Genomic DNA, 17769 nt, shown 5'->3' on the forward strand with positions numbered 1-17769 from the left:
GATCACAGATATCACTTGTTTTTGCTGTATCTCTTATAGTTTTCGAGAAAAGCGGACTTTTATATTTTCACTCAAAATATCGGGTTTTGGTAGGAAATTAAAGTGATCACAGATTTCACTTGTTTTTACTGTATCTCTTATAGTTTTCGAGAAAAACGGACTTTTATATTTTCACTCAAAATATCGGTTTTTTGTAGGAAATTTAAGTGAGCACAGATTTCACTTGTTTTTGCTGTATCTCTTATAATATCGGCTTTTGGTAGGAAATTTAAGTGATCACAGATTTTACTTGTTTTTGCTGTATCTCTTATAGTTTTCGAGAAAAACTGACTTTTATGTTTTCACTCAAAATACTGGTTTTTGGTAGGAAATTTAAGTGATCACAGATTTCGCTTGTTTTTGCTGTATCTCTTATAGTTTTCGAGAAAAACTGGCTTTTATGTTTTCACTCAAAATATCGGTTTTTGGTTTGAAATTTAAGTGATCACAGATATCACTTGGTTTTGCTGTATCTCTTATAGTTTTCGAGAAAAACGGACTTTTATGTTTTCACTAAAAATATCGGTTTTTGGTAGGAAATTTAAGTGATCACAAGTTTCACTTGTTTTTGCTGTATCTCATATAGTCTTCGAGAAAAACTGACTTTAACGTTTTCATTCAAAATATCGGTTTTTGGTAGGAAATTTAAGTGATCACAGATTTCACTTGTTTTTGCTGTATCTCTTATAGTTTTCAAGAAAAGCGCACTTTTATGTTTTCATTCGAAATATCGGTTTTTGGTAGGAAATTAAAGTGATCACAGATTTCACTTGTTTTTGCTGTATCTCTTATAGTTTCCAAGAAAAACTGTCTTTTATGTTTTCACTCAAAATATCGGTTTTTGGTAGGAAATTTAAGTGATCACAGATTTCACTTGTTTTGCTGTATCTCATATAGTTTTCGAGAAGAACGGATTTTATATTTTCACTCAAAATATCGGTTTTTGGTAGAAAATTAAAGTGACCACAGATTTTCCTTGTTTTTGCTGTACCTCTTACAGTTTTCGAGAAAAACTGACCTTTATGTTTTCACTCAAAATATCAGTCTTTGGTAGGAAATTAAAGTGATCACAGATTTTCCTTGTTTTTGCTGTATCTCTTACAGTTTTCGAGAAAAACTGACTTTTGTGTATTCATTCAAAGTATCGGTTTTTGGTAGGAAATTTAAGTGATCACAGATATCACTTGTTTTTGCTGTATCTCTTATAGTTTTCGAGAAAAACTGACTTTTATATTTTTACTCATAATATCTGTTTTTGGTAGGAAATTTAAGTGATCAGAGATTTCACTTGTTTTTGCTGTATCTTTTATAGTTTTCGAGAAAAACTGACTTTTATCTTTTCATTCAAAATATCAGTTTTTGGTAGGAAATTTAAGTGATCACAGATTTCCTTGTTTATGCTTTGTTTTTGCTGTATCTCTTCTAGTTTTCTAGAAAAACGGACTTTTCTGTTTTCACTCAAAATATAGGTATTTGGTAGCAACTTTCAGTGATCACAGATTTCACTTGTTTTTGCTGTATCTCTTATAGTTTTCGAGAAAAACGCACTTTTATATTTTCACTCAAAATATTGGTTTTTGGTAGGAAATTAAAGTGATCACAGATTTCACTTGTTTTTGATGTATCTCTTATAGTTTTCGAGAAAAACGGACTTTTATGTTTTCATTCAAAATATCGGTTTTTGGTAGGAAATTAAAGTGATCATAGATTTCGCTTGTTTTTGCTGTATCTCTCATAGTTTTCGAGAAAAACGCACTTTTATATTTTCACTCAAAATATTGGTTTTTGGTAGGAAATTTAAGTGATCACAGGTTTCACTTGTTTTTGCTGTATCTCGTATAGATTTCGAGAAAAACGGACTTTTATGTTTTCACTCAAGATATCGGGTTTTGGTAGGAAATTTAAGTGATCACAGATTTCACTTGTTTTTGCTGTATCTCATATAGTTTTCGAGAAAAACTGACTTTTATGTTTTCACTCAAAATACCGGTTTTTGGTAGGAAATTGAAGTGATCACAGATTTCGCTGGTTTTTGCTGTATCTCTTAGAGATTTCGAGAAAAACGGACTTTTATGTTTTCACTCAAAATGGACTTTTATGTTTTCACTCAAAATATCGGTTTTTGGTAGGAAATTAAAGTGATCACAGATTTCGCTTGTTTTTGCTGTATCTCTCATAGTTTTCGAGAAAACTCGACTTTCATGTTTTCACTTAAAATATCGGTTTTTGGTAGGAAATTTAAGTGATCACAGATTTCACTTGTTTTTGCTGTATCTCATATAGTTTTCGAGTAAAACGGATTTAATATTTTCACTCAAAATATCGGTTTTTGGTAGAAAATTAAAGTGACCACATATTTTCCTTGTTTTTGCTGTATCTCTTACAGTTTTCGAGAAAAACATACCTTTATGTTTTCACTCGAAATATCTGTTTTTGGTAGGAAATTAAAGTGATCACAGATTTCACTTGTTTTTGCTGTATCTCTTATAGTTTTCGAGAAAAGCGCACTTTTATGTTTTCATTCAAAATATCGGTTTTTGGTAGGAAATTAAAGTGATCACAGATTTCACTTGTTTTTGCTGTATCTCTTATAGTTTTCGAGAAAAACGGACTTTTATATTTTCACTCAAAATATCGGTTTTTGGTAGGAAATTTAGGTGATCAGAGATTTCACTTGTTTTTGCTGTATCTGTTATAGTTTTCGAGTAAAACGGATTTTTATATTTTCACTGAAAATATCGGTTTTTGGTAGGAAATTAAAGTGATCACAGATTTTCCTTGTTTTTGCTGTATCTCTTACAGTTTTCGAGAAAAACTGACTTTTGTGTATTCACTCAAAATATCGGTTTTTGGTAGGAAATTTAAGTGATCACAGATATCACTTGTTTTTGCTGTATCTCTTATAGTTTTCGAGAAAAACTGACTTTTATATTTTTACTCATAATATCTGTTTTTGGTAGGAAATTTAAGTGATCAGAGATTTCACTTGTTTTTGCTGTATCTTTTATAGTTTTCGAGAAAAACTGACTTTTATCTTTTCATTCAAAATATCAGTTTTTGGTAGGAAATTTAAGTGATCACAGATTTCCTTGTTTATGCCTTGTTTTTGCTGTATCTCTTCTAGTTTTCTAGAAAAACGGACTTTTCTGTTTTCACTCAAAATATAGGTATTTGGTAGCAACTTTCAGTGATCACAGATTTCACTTGTTTTTGCTGTATCTCTTATAGTTTTCGAGAAAAGCGCACTTTTATGTTTTCATTCAAAATAACGGTTTTTGGTAGGAAATTAAAGTGATCACAGATTTCACTTGTTTTTGCTGTATCTCCTATAGTTTTCGAGAAAAGCGTACTTTTATGTTTTCACTCAAAATATCGGGTTTTGGTAGGAAATTAAAGTGATCACAGATTTCACTTGTTTTTGCTGTATCTCTTATAGTTTTCGAGAAAAACGGACCTTTATGTTTTCATTCAAAATACCGGTTTTTGGTAGGAAATTAAAGTGATCACAGATTTCACTTGTTTTTGCTGTATCTCTAATAGTTTTCGAGAAAAACGGACTTTTATATTTTCACTCAAAATATCGGTTTTTGGTAGGAAATTTAAGTGATCACAGATTTTACTTGTTTTTGCTGTATCTCTTACACTTTTCGAGAAAAACGGACTTTTATGTTTTCATTCAAAATACCGGTTTTTGGTAGGAAATTAAAGTGATCACAGATTTCTTTTGTTTTTGCTGTATCTCTTATAGTTTTCGAGAAAAACTGACTTTTATCTTTTCATTGAAAGTATCGGTTTTTGGTGGGAAATTTAAGTGATCACAGATATCACTTGGTTTTGCTGTATCTCTTATAGTTTTCGAGAAAAACGGACTTTTATCTTATCACTCAAAATATCGGTTTTTGGTAGGAAATTTAAGTGATCACAGATTTCACTTGTTTTTGCTGTATATCTTATAGTTTTCGAAAAAAACGGACTTTTATGTTTTCACTCAAAATATCTGTTTTTGGTAGGAAATTAAAGTGATCACAGATTTCACTTCTTTTTGCTGTATCTCTTATAGTTTTCGAAAAAAACTGACTTTTATGTTTTCATTCAAAATATCTGTTTTTGTTAGGAAATTTAAGTGATCACAGATTTCACTTGTTTTTGCTGTATCTCCTCTAGTTTTCGAGAAAAACTGACCTTTATGTTTTCACTCAAAATATCGGTTTTTAGTAGGAAATTTAAGTGATTACATATTTCACTTGTTTTTGCTGTATCTCTTATAGTTTTCGAAAAAAAACAGACTTATATGTTTTCACTCAAAATATCGGTTTTTGGTAGGAAATTTAAGTGGTCACAGATTTCACTTGTTTTTGCTGTATCTCATATAGTTTTCGAGAAAAACGGATTTTTATATTTTCACTCAAAATATCGGTTTTTGGTAGAAAATTAAAGTGATCACAGATTTCACTTGTTTTTGCTGTATCTCTTATAGTTTTCAAGAAAAACGGACTTTTATGTTTTCACTCAAAATATCGGTTTTTGGTAGGAAATTGAAGTGATCACAGATTTCACTTGTTTTTGCTGTATCTCTTATAGTTTTCGAGAAAAACAGACTTTTATGTTTTCACTCAAAATATTGGTTTTTGGTTGGAAATTTAAGTGATCACAAGTTTTACTTGTTTTTGCTGTATCTCATATAGTTTTCGAGAAAAACTGACTTTTATGTTTTCACTCAAAATATCGGTTTTTGGTAGGAAATTGAAGTGATCACAGATTTCACTTGTTTTTGCTGTATCTCTTATAGACTTCGAGAAAAACCTACTTTTATGTTTTCACTCAAAATATCGGTTTTTGGTGGGAAATTTAAGTGATCACAGGTATCACTTGGTTTTGCTGTATCTCTTATAGTTTTCGAAAAAAATGGACTTCTATATTTTCACTCAAAATATTGGCTTTTGGTAGCAAACTAAAATGATCACAGATATCACTTGTTTTTGCTGTATCTCTTATAGTTTTTAAGAAAAAAGGACTTTTATGTTTTCACTCAAAATATTGGCTTTTTGTAGGGAATTTAAGTGATCACAAGTTTCACTTGTTTTTGCTGTATCTCTTATAGTTTTCTAGAAAAACGGACTTTTAAGTTTTCATTCAAAATACCGGTTTTTGGTAGGAAATTAAAGTGATCACAGATCTCACTTGTTTTTGCTGTATCTGTTATAGTTTTCGAGTAAAACGGATTTTTATATTTTCATTGAAAATATCGGTTTTTGGTAGGAAATTAAAGTGATCAAAGATTTTCCTTGTTTTTGCTGTATCTCTTACAGTTTTCGAGAAAAACTGACTTTTAGTTTTCACACAAAATATCGGTTTTTGGTAGGGAATTTAAGTGATCACAAGTTTCACTTGTTTTTGATGTATCTCTTATAGTTTTCGAGAAAAACTGACTTTTACGTTTTCATTCAAAATACCGGTTTTTGGCAGAAAATTAAAGTGATCACAGATTTCACTTTTTTTTTTGCTGTATGTCTTATAGTTTTCGAGAAAAACGGACTTTTATGTTTTCACTCAAAATATCTGTTTTTGGTAGGAAATTAAAGTGATCACAGATTTCACTTGTTTTTGCTGTATCTCTTATAGTTTTCGAGAATAACGGACCTTTATGTTTTCACTCAAAACATCGGTTTTTAGTAGGAACTTTAAGTGATCACAGATTTTACTTCTTTTTGCTGTATCTCTTATAGTTTTCGAGAAAAACGGACTTTTATATTTTCACTCAAAACCTCGGTTTTTGGAAGGAACTTTAAATGATCACAGATTTCGCTTGTTTTTGCTGTATCTCATATAGTTTTCGAGAAAAACGGATTTTTATATATTCACTCAAAATATCGGTTTTTGGTAGGAAATTTAAGTGATCACAGATTTCACTTGTTTTTGCTGTATCTCATATAGTTTTCGAGAAAAACGGATTTTTATATTTTCACTCAAAATATCGGTTTTTGGTGGGAAATTAAAGTGATCACAGATTTTCCTTGTTTTTGCTGTATCTCTTATAGTTCTCGAGAAAAACTGACTTTTATATTTTCACTAAAATATCGGTTTTTGGTAGGAAATTAAAGTAATCACAGATTTCGCTTGTTTTTGCTGTATCTCTTATAGTTTTCGAGAAAAACGGACTTTTATGTTTTCACTCAAAATATCTGTTTTTGGTAGGAAATTAAAGTGATCACAGATTTCACTCTTTTTTGCTGTATCTCTTATAGTTTTCGAGAATAACGGACCTTTATGTTTTCACTCAAAACATCGGTTTTTAGTAGGAACTTTAAGTGATCACAGATTTTACTTCTTTTTGCTGTATCTCTTATAGTTTTCGAGAAAAACGGACTTTTATATTTTCACTCAAAACCTCGGTTTTTGGAAGGAACTTTAAATGATCACAGATTTCGCTTGTTTTTGCTGTATCTCATATAGTTTTCGAGAAAAACGGATTTTTATATTTTCACTCAAAATATCGGTTTTTGGTAGGAAATTTAAGTGATCACAGATTTCACTTGTTTTTGCTGTATCTCATATAGTTTTCGAGAAAAACGGATTTTTATATTTTCACTCAAAATATCGGTTTTTGGTGGGAAATTAAAGTGATCACAGATTTTCCTTGTTTTTGCTGTATCTCTTATAGTTTTCGAGAAAAACTGACTTTTATATTTTCACTAAAATATCGGTTTTTGGTAGGAAATTAAAGTAATCACAGATTTCGCTTGTTTTTGCTGTATCTCTTATAGTTTTCGAGAAGAACGGACTTTTATGCTTTCACTCAAAATATCTGTTTTTGGTAGGAAATTAAAGCGATCACAGATTTCACTTGTTTTTGCTGCATCTCTTATAGTTTTCGAGAAAAGCGCACTTTTATATTTTCACTCAAAATATCGGTTTTTGGTAGGAAATTGAAGTGATCACAGATTTCACTTGTTTTTGCTGTATCTCTTATAGTTTTCGAGAAAAACGGACTTTTATGTTTTCACTTAAAAATATCGGTTTTTGGTAGGAAATTTAAGTGATCACAGATTTCACTTGTTTTTGCTGTATCTCATATAGTTTTCGAGAAAAAAGGATTTTTATATTTTCACTCAAAATATCGGTTTTTGGTGGAAATTAAAGTGATCACAGATTTTCCTTGTGTTTGCTGTATTTCTTGTAGTTTTCGAGAAAAACTGACTTTTATATTTTCACTAAAATATCGGTTTTTGATAGGAAATTAAAGTGATCACAGATTTCGCTTGTTTTTGCTGTATCTCTTATAGTTTTCGAGAAAAACGGACTTTTATGTTTTCACTCAAAATATCTGTTTTTGGTAGGAAATTAAAGTGAGCACAGATTTCACTTGTTTTTGCTGTATCTCATATAGTTTTCGAGAAAAAAGGATTTTTATATTTTCACTCAAAATATCGGTTTTTGGTGGAAATTAAAGTGATCACAGATTTTCCTTGTGTTTGCTGTATTTCTTGTAGTTTTCGAGAAAAACTGACTTTTATATTTTCACTAAAATATCGGTTTTTGATAGGAAATTAAAGTGATCACAGATTTCGCTTGTTTTTGCTGTATCTCTTATAGTTTTGGAGAAAAACGGACTTTTATGTTTTCATTCAAAATATCTGTTTTTGGTAGGAAATTAAAGTGAGCACAGATTTCACTTGTTTTTGCTGTATCTCTTATAGTTTTCGAGAAAAGCGCACTTTTATATTTTCACTCAAAATATCGGTTTTTGATAGGAACTTCAAGTGATCACAGATTTTCCTTGTTTTTGCTGTATTTTTGCTGTATCTCTTATAGTTTTCGAGAAAAACGGACTTTTATGTTTTCACTCAAAATATCGGTTTTTGGTAGGAAATTGAAGTGATCACAGATTTCACTTGTTTTTGCTGTATCTCTTGTAGTTTTCGAAAAAAACTGACCTTTATATTTTCACTAAAATATCGGTTTTTGGTAGGAAATTAAAGTGATCACAGATTTCGCTTGTTTTTGCTGTATCTCTTATAGTTTTCGGGAAAAACTGACTTTTATGTTTTCACTCAAAATATCTGTTTTTGGTAGGAAATTAAAGTCATCACAGATTTCACTTGTTTTTGCTGTATCTCTTATAGTTTTCGAGAAAAGCGCACTTTTATATTTTCACTCAAAATATCGGTTTTTGGTAGGAAATTAAAGGGATCACAGATTTCGCTTGTTTTTGCTGTATCTCTTATAGTTTTCGAGAAAAACTGGCTTTTATCTTATCACTTAAAATATGGGTTTTTGTTGGGAAATTTACGTGATCACAGATATCACTTGGTTTTGCTGTATCTCTTATAGTTTTCGAGAAAAACGGACTTTTATGTTTTTACTCAAAATATCGGTTTTTGGTAGGAAATTAAAATGATCACAAGTTTCACTTGTTTTTGCTGTATCTCTTATAGTTTTCGAGAAAAGCGCACTTTTATATTTTCACTCAAAATATCGGTTATTGGTAGGAAATTTAAGTGATCACAGATTTCACTTTTTTTTTGCTGTATTTCTTACAGTTTTCGAGAAAAACTGACTTTTGTGTATTCACTCAAAATATCGGTTTTTGGTAGGAAATTTAAGTGATCACAGATATCACTTGTTTTTGCTGTATCTCTTATAGTTTTCGAGAAAAGCGGACTTTTATATTATCACTCAAAATATCGGTTTTTGGTAGGAAATTAAAGTTTTTGTTTTTGCTTTATCTCTTACAGTTTTCGAGAAAAACGGACTTTTATATTTTCACTCAAAATATCGGTTTTTGGTAGGAAATTTAAGTGATCACAGATTTCACTTGTTTTTGCTGTATCTCTTATAGTTTTCGAAAAAAACTGACTTTTATGTTTTCATTCAAAATACCGGTTTTTGGTAGGAAATTAAAGTGATCACAGATTTCGCTTGTTTTTGCGGTATCTCTTATAGTTTTCGAGAAAAACTGGCTTTTTTCTTATCACTCAAAATATCGGTTTTTGGTGGGAAATTTACGTGATCACAGATATTACTTGGTTTTGCTGTATCTCTTATAGTTTTCGAGAAAAGCGCACTTTTATGTTTTCACTCAAAATATCGGTTTTTGGTAGGAAATTTAAGTGATTACAGATTTCGCTTGTTTTTGCTGTATCTCATATAGTTTTCGAGAAAAACGGACTTTAATATTTTAACTCAAAAAATCGGTTTTTGGTAGGAAATTTAATGATCACACATTTCACTTGTTTTTGATGTATCTCTTATAGTTTTCTAGAAAAATGGAGTTTTTTGTTTTCACTCAAAATATCTGTTTTTGGTAGGAAATTAAAGTGATCACAGATTTCACTTGTTTTTGCTGTATCTCTTATAGTTTTCGAGAAAAACCGACTTTTATGTTTTCACTCAAAATATCGGTTTTTGGTAGGAAATTAAAGTGATCAAAGATTTTCCTTGTTTTTGCTGTATCTCTTACAGTTTTCGAGAAAAACTGACTTTTAGTTTTCACTCAAAATATCGGTTTTTGGTAGGGAATTTAAGTGATCACAAGTTTCACTTGTTTTTGCTGTATCTCTTATAGTTTTCGAGAAAAACTGACTTTTATGTTTTCATTCAAAATACCGGTTCTTGGTAGAAAATTAAAGTGATCACAGATTTCACTTTTTTATGTCTTATAGTTTTCGAGAAAAACGGGCTTTTATGTTTTCACTCAAAATATCTGTTTTTGGTAGGAAATTAAAGTGATCACAGATTTCACTTGTTTTTGCTGTATCTCTTATAGTTTTCGAGAAAACCGACTTTTATGTTTTCACTCAAAATATCAGTTTTTGGTAGGAACTTAAGGTGATCACAGATTTCACTTGTTTTTGCTGTATCTCTTATAGTTTTCGAGAATAACGGACCTTTATGTTTTCACTCAAAACATCGGTTTTTAGTAGGAACTTTAAGTGATCACAGATTTTATTTTTTTTGCTATATCTCTTATAGTTTTTGAGAAAAACGGACTTTTATATTTTCACTCAAAACATCGGTTTTTGGAAGGAACTTTAAATGATCACAGATTTCGCTTGTTTTTGCTGTATCTCATATAGTTTTCGAGAAAAACGGATTTTTATATTTTTACTCAAAATATCGGTTTTTGGTAGGAAATTTAAGTGATCACAGATTTCACTTGTTTTTGCTGTATCTCATATAGTTTTCGAGAAAAACGGATTTTTATATTTTCACTCAAAATATCGGTTTTTGGTGGGAAATTAAAGTGATCACAGATTTTCCTTATTTTTGCTGTATCTCTTATAGTTTTCGAGAAAAACTGACTTTTATATTTTCACTAAAATATCGGTTTTTGGTAGGAAATTAAAGTGATCACAGATTTCGCTTGTTTTTGCTGTATCTCTTATAGTTTTCGAGAAAAACGGACTTTTATGTTTTCACTCAAAATATCTGTTTTTGGTAGGAAATTAAAGCGATCACAGATTTCACTTGTTTTTGCTGTATCTCTTATAGTTTTCGAGAAAAGCGCACTTTTATATTTTCACTCAAAATATCGGTTTTTGATAGGAACTTCAAGTGATCACAGATTTTCCTTGTTTTTGCTATATCTCTTATAGTTTTCGAGAAAAACGGACTTTTATATTTTCACTCAAAACATCGGTTTTTGGAAGGAACTTTAAATGATCACAGATTTCGCTTGTTTTTGCTGTATCTCATATAGTTTTCGAAAAAAACGGATTTTTATATTTTCACTCAAAATATCGGTTTTTGGTAGGAAATTTAAGTGATCACAGATTTTCCTTGTTTTTGCTGTATCTCTTATAGTTTTCGAGAAAAACGGATTTTTATATTTTCACTCAAAATATCGGTTTTTGGTAGGAAATTTAAGTGATCACAGATTTCACTTGTTTTTGCTGTATCTCTTACAATTTTTGAGAAAAACTGACTCAAAATATCGGTTTTTGGTAGGAAATTTAAGTGATCACAGATATCACTTGTTTTTGCTGTATCTCTTATAGTTTTCGAGAAAAGCGAACTTTTATATTTTCACTCAAAATATCGGTTTTTGGTAGGAAATTAAAGAGATCACAGATTTCACTTGTTTTTGCTGTATGTCTTATAGTTTTCGAAAAAAACGGACTTTTATGTTTTCACTCAAAATATCGGCTTTTGGTAGGAAATTTAAGTGATCACAGATTTCACTTGTTTTTGCTGTATCTCTTATAGTTTTCGAGAAAAACGGACTTTTATGTTTTCACTCAAAATATCGGTTTTTGGTAGGAAATTGAAGTGATCACAGATTTCACTTGTTTTTACTGTATCTCTTATAGTTTTCGAGAAAAACGGACTTTTATGTTTTCACTTAAAAATATCGGTTTTTGGTAGGAAATTTAAGTGATCACAGATTTCACTTGTTTTTGCTGTATCTCATATAGTTTTCGAGAAAAACGGATTTTTATATTTTCACTCAAAATATCGGTTTTTGGTGGGAAATTAAAGTGATCACAGATTTTCCTTGTGTTTGCTGTATCTCTTGTAGTTTTCGAGAAAAACTGACTTTTATATTTTCACTAAAATATCGGTTTATAGTTTTCGAGAAAAACGGACTTTTATGTTTTCACTCAAAATATCGGTTTTTGGTAGGAAATTAAAGTGATCACAGATTTCGCTTGTTTTTGCTGTATCTCTTATAGTTTTCGAGAAATACTGGCTTTTATCTTATCACTCAAAATATCGGTTTTTGGTGGGAAATTTACTTGATCACATATATCACTTGGTTTTGCTGTATCTCTTATAGTTTTCGAGAAAAACGGACTTTTATATTTTCACTCAAAATATTGGTTTTTGGTAGGAAATTAAAGTGATCACAAGTTTCACTTGTTTTTGCTGTATCTCTTATCGTTTTCGAGAAAAGCGCACTTTTATGTTTTCACTCAAAATATCGGTTTTTAGTAGGAAATTTAAGTGATCAGAGATTTCACTTGTTTTTGCTGTATCTCTTTTTTTTGGTAGGAAATTTAATGATCACAGATTACACTTGTTTTTGCTGTATCTCTTATAGTTTTCGAGAAAAACTGACTTTTATGTTTTCATATAAAATATCGGTTTTTGGTAGGAAATTAAAGTGATCATAGATTTCACTTGTTTTTGCTGTATCTCTTATAGTTTTCGAGAAAAGCGCACTTTTATGTTTTCACTCAAAATATCGGTTTTTGGTAGGAAATTTAAGTGATTACAGATTTCGCTTGTTTTTGCTGTATCTCATATAGTTTTCGAGAAAAACGGACTTTAATATTTTCACTCAAAAAATCGGTTTTTGGTAGGAAATTTAATGATCACATATTTCACTTGTTTTTGCTGTATCTCTTATAGTTTTCTAGAAAAATGGAGTTTTATGTTTTCACTCAAAATATCTGTTTTTGGTAGGAAATTAAAGTGATCACAGATTTCACTTGTTTTTGCTGTATCTCTTATAGTTTTCGAGAAAAACGGACTTTTATGTTTTCACCCAAAATATCGGTAGGAAATTAAAGTGACCACAGATTTCGCTTGTTTTTGCTGTATCTCTATTAGCTTTCGAGAGAAACGGACTATTATGTTTTAACTCAAAACATCTCTAATAGTTTTCGTGAAAAACGGACTTTTATATTTTCACTCAAAACATCGGTATTTAGTAGGAAATTAAAGTGATCACAGATTTTGCTTGTTTTTGCTGTATCTCTTGGAATTGCTGTATTTCTCGAAAACAGAAATACAGCAATTCCAAGTAAAATATATTGTCACTTTTATTCTGTAAAAATATAAAAGTCTGTTTTTTTCAAAAACTATGTATGAAGCAAAAACTTAAGAAATCTATGATCACTTTTATATCTAACTAAAAACTTATTTTTTGGGTGAAAACTTTATCTTTATGGTTTAATTAACATTTAAATATTTATTAAATCAATTACAATGTACGGCATTTTAATTATTTTAAAATTATTCATAATTTTTCCCCATCCTCTCTCAGCACCTCGTTTACCTGTTAAATAATTGCTTTTCATTCTCAATATCAATTAAAAGTTTTTTTTTTGTTAAAAAAGTTTTTTTTTTAATGCTTACTGTTTCTAATTTATACGCCTTGTGGATTTCCCCAATTATCGAGAGTATATTTGTTCAGACAGACATACTCACACACGCACGACCTAACTACTCAAAAACTATTTAATAAAGTTTTTAATAAAATTTATATACAAGTTAGCTAAAGTTTATCTTGAAAACAAAAGCAGTAAAGATGCAGGAAAAAATAAACTTTCTTAAATTCGAATCTATAAACAATGACAAACGAATAAAGTGCAACCACAAAAACCAGAATACAACAGAAGCCCAAAAAAAAAAAAAAAAAACTAAAAAGTTGGCAAAATTTTATACAGAGGAAAGTTATAATTTATCATACTCTCTGTTTAAGTTAGTAGGATTTTAACAAATAATATTAATAAAAGAAACATATTCTCATTTTTGACAGAAAATATGCAAGTGTGTGCATTCATGTTTGTCTTAATTGTATATGTAGAAGTCATCTTCTATGTTATCTATTCATTCATCTATCCAAATAGCTAAGTAGTTAACCAACCAACCAACCAGGCAGTCAGTCAGACAGCAGTCGACCAAACATCCATATAGTTATCTATCAAATGAGAGTATGTTTGTCATAGGAATCAGATGGTAGAAAGAATGTTCTGTTTTAGAAATTAAATAAAGCTAAGTATGACTAAATCATGTCTGAGCCAATTGTTGTATAATTTTTTAGAGTGATTAATGTGTTCTGTATTTCTTCTTAATTTTCTAGAAATTTATCTTTTCACTCTTTTAAAATCTGCTTTTGTACGTTAGTTGTTATATTTATAACTAAAAGACAAATTAAAAACATTTGCCCTCTTGTTATCCTTTAGAAAAATTAGAAGAGAAGACTACAATCCAAAAAATAAAAAAGTCGCATTTCCCCCTTTTGTATATCAACTTTTTTCTGTAAAAATAACACAAGAATTTATTCTTGTGCTCTAGTTTTGCTACCCAGAAAAAACTTCAATTGACAAGTGATGAGTAAAAAGCTTTGTTATAAAGTAATTATTTTTACAATATATAGTAAAAATATAACTTTTTATTTTCATTGAATTCGCAGACTGAGATCGCTTTCAAATATGTACTTAAATAAGTCATTACATTTATCGGGAGGACTAAAACTAAGGTTTAGCCGCCTACCTACCCAGATGAGAAGCTATTTTAACAAAAGCTTGCCCCCAAAAGAAAGTCAAATTAGGAATATTAAAATGACTGCTGTCTCCGCTTTAGCTTACAAATGGGATACCAAAGTGCCGACCGTCTTCTCTCCCTTTAACAAAGGACACATTCGCAACGAATGAAGAATCAGAGTCAAATAAGTACTTAGGATATGATTATATGTAACTTATTATTAGTGCATATGTATGTAATGAAAATGTTAGTTATTGTGTAAGCTTTTGCTGGGTTAATGTATGTAGTTAGTAAAAGTACTAGTTTTTAACTAACAAAAAATATTGTGTTTTAACACAAAATATTTTTTTAGTTTGGTCAAATTTGTTTTACATTAATACCCTAAAAAAGTCGTCTAAAGTACTTGAAACTTTTCTAAATAATAGTATATAGCAAGTTGACTTTTTAACATTGTAACAACAATGTGGGGACATATTTAAACAGAAAAAGTTAAGCTTAAATAATTTAGTACAATAATTTATTTTTAATTTTTATTTGAATATTTGTTTATATTTATATCAGGAGAAAAACTAAAATCTTTTTAATTGATTGTAAAATTTCGAAATATAAGTATGAATCAGTAAATTTTAAAATTTTTTTGTTTGAGCAGCGAAATGTAATGCGTTTTTGTAACCTACCGTAGTACATCTTTTGCATTCAAAGTAAAATATTTTTTTCTTAACCTAATGTGCTTTTTAGTCACTCCTTTAAAATTGCTTTCCCTATAGAGGTTTTTAGTGTTATTTTCTATTACTTTTTGTTGTAGGTTTTGTCATTTTTCTATCAACAAAATTCAACAAACTGTAAGTTCTTTTGACAATGAAATCGTTAAACTTTTCTGGCATTTTCCCATTTGGTAAAAGTGTTCGTACGTGTGTTATATTGGCCTTTATGGCTAACTTGCCATTTTAAATCGATTAATCGGTTTTATGAATCAATAGACAATTTGGAACTTTAACAAAATTTTATACAAAATAGGTTTGATTAAAAATGCTTTTGCAATGAAAAAGCTTTAATAGTGTAAAAGCTTAAAATAAGCTGTTATGGTACTAGAGCTTTTTTAATACAAAAACAATTTTTATGGCTAAACTGATGAGAAGTTAAATTTTCATACACAATAAGTTTGATTGCGAAAGCTTTTCCAATCAAAAAACTTTTATGGTTCACAAGCTTGAAAAAGCTTTTACTATACTCGAGCTTTTTAAACGTGAATCTATTATCATGACTAAACTGATGGGAACTCATCTTTTGGTAAAAAGTAAATACGGTTTATATACAAATTATCTAGTCTTTATGTGACTCGATTACTTAAAGGTACTACCAAGATATGCATATTGGAAATCATATCCCCCTTGTTAATATATGCAATACACTTCCATGCAATTGTTTTGTTTATCTGAACTATTTCTGCAAGAAAAATATGCAAAAAACACAATGAAAACCAACAGCAGCAGCTACCGCTGCAGCAGCTCAACCTTTTAGTTCAACGGAGTAAAGTGACAAAGAAATAAAAAAAAACAAAAAAAAAAATGTTGCATCACACCTTAAAGCTATTTCGATTTCAATGTTACTACATACTACCATAGCCTGTTCGTTCAATCGTTCATTCATTCAACCGATCATATATTTGAATATTGCAGCGTCCAACCCAATTATCTGTCTACAGCAGAGTGGTGGTGTCGCTATATATGTTGGGATTATGACAATGTTTTATTAAGGTTTTGTATTTAAAATGTTGTTGATATTTATGCAAAAATATCCATAGAGGTGCTAGGCAGTAGTATGAAATCCATCCATCAGCATCAAAATAAACCTATTTAAAGCACTGCAGAAAAGATGGAACACTTTTTTACACTGATGCTTCAAACAACTATCAACAATTTGTTTTTTTTTTTTTTTTGTTCATATTCGTTAAGATTTTTTTGGTATTTTAAATTTTAATCGAAATAAAGTTAAAACAAAAAACTTTCACTGCCCTTTGATTGTTTGGCATTTTTAAGTAATACTATACGAACCCTCCTCGTGGGTAGATGATAAAAACACGTCTCTTTTGTCTTTTGTAAATATATTTTTAAGTAGATGTTATGTTTTTTTTGTGTTGCAGAGATTACTGTTTATTTAATAGAGTTTTTGGTGGTTGGGGCGTGCTATAGTCGAATATTTGGTTGTGTGAATTAATTAAATTTTATTAATTTACATTTTGATTACTTTAAAATGAAAGAGCATAACGACTACAGCCAAAAAGTTAAAATTAGTTTAAACATGTGTATTGTTTTGTTGTAACGACGTAATTTATTTACATTTATTACATTTATTTATTTGTTTGTCAAATTTTGTTTAAATCTACTATTTGTGGGAATTATGTATTATGAATATTCATTGCAACATTCGAAGATGAAATTATGTTTGGATGTTTAATTTTTCAATTAAGATATATAATTGATTAAGGCAAAGAATGGGCATAAAACAGCGGTCAATCCTTAAGTATTACTAGATCTGAGGATTTAGTCTTTTTTTAAATTTCGTCGCCATGTTTGATTGAAGTGATCACAGATTTTCTCAATTAGGATAATAATAATTGATTTTACTTAGGAGAATACATATTATTATGCTCCGATTAGACCCATTCCGTTTTCATATTATAAATTTAAAGCTTAATTTGAGCTTTATTCTGCTAAAATTTTAGTCTCCGTTTCTTTTGTGTTGTTAGTTTTAAACAAAAAAATTCTTAAGTCTAAGCTATCCTTTCATCTTGTTCGCAGTCGTCCTTGTGGTTTAGTACCTTTGATGTTGTATTTAAGCATTAACTTCTGCATCATACTCATCGCCTATTCTTAACACAAATTTTGTTCTATGTCACAAGCATTACATATATTTGGCGCATGTACCCCAAGGGCAGTTCTGGGGTTTAGTTTAAATTTTTTCGGGCTTCAAATTATACTATTGAAAATATTATTATGTCTTATTGTTCACTATTATTGGCGTTCTAATACTGACCAATATATTTCTCTATCACAAAAACTAAAAAATTAGCACAAAAAGTTCACACAGTGAAATATTTTCACAGCCCTTTGAAAAACAATTAATCATGTTTGCCTCCCCTCATATGTAAAGTTAATGTTTCAAATTTTCAGGGATGATAGATAATCAATAAACGAAAACAAAATTCGATTAAATCGATTACTCAATTTTCAAGTTATTCGCTTTGGCAGATGTGCCCTTATGGCGTATGATCCCCCTTCTACCCTATAGCAATTGAGTAATATTTTTGTTAATTGAAAATTATTTTAATACTCATTTAAATTTTGTTTTTGTTAAAATTACTAAAACTTAAATTTAAATTAATATTAATTTAAAATTAATTTAACATGTTCGTCTTAAATTTATACAAAATGTGGTAGTTGACAAAAAATCACATTTTTATTTTATACCTACTGGTATTTTAAATGATTTACGCTTTCGATTTCATTATAGTCATGA

This window comes from Lucilia cuprina, chromosome 3, assembly GCF_022045245.1.
Source record: "Lucilia cuprina isolate Lc7/37 chromosome 3, ASM2204524v1, whole genome shotgun sequence".
Taxonomy (NCBI): domain Eukaryota; kingdom Metazoa; phylum Arthropoda; class Insecta; order Diptera; family Calliphoridae; genus Lucilia; species Lucilia cuprina.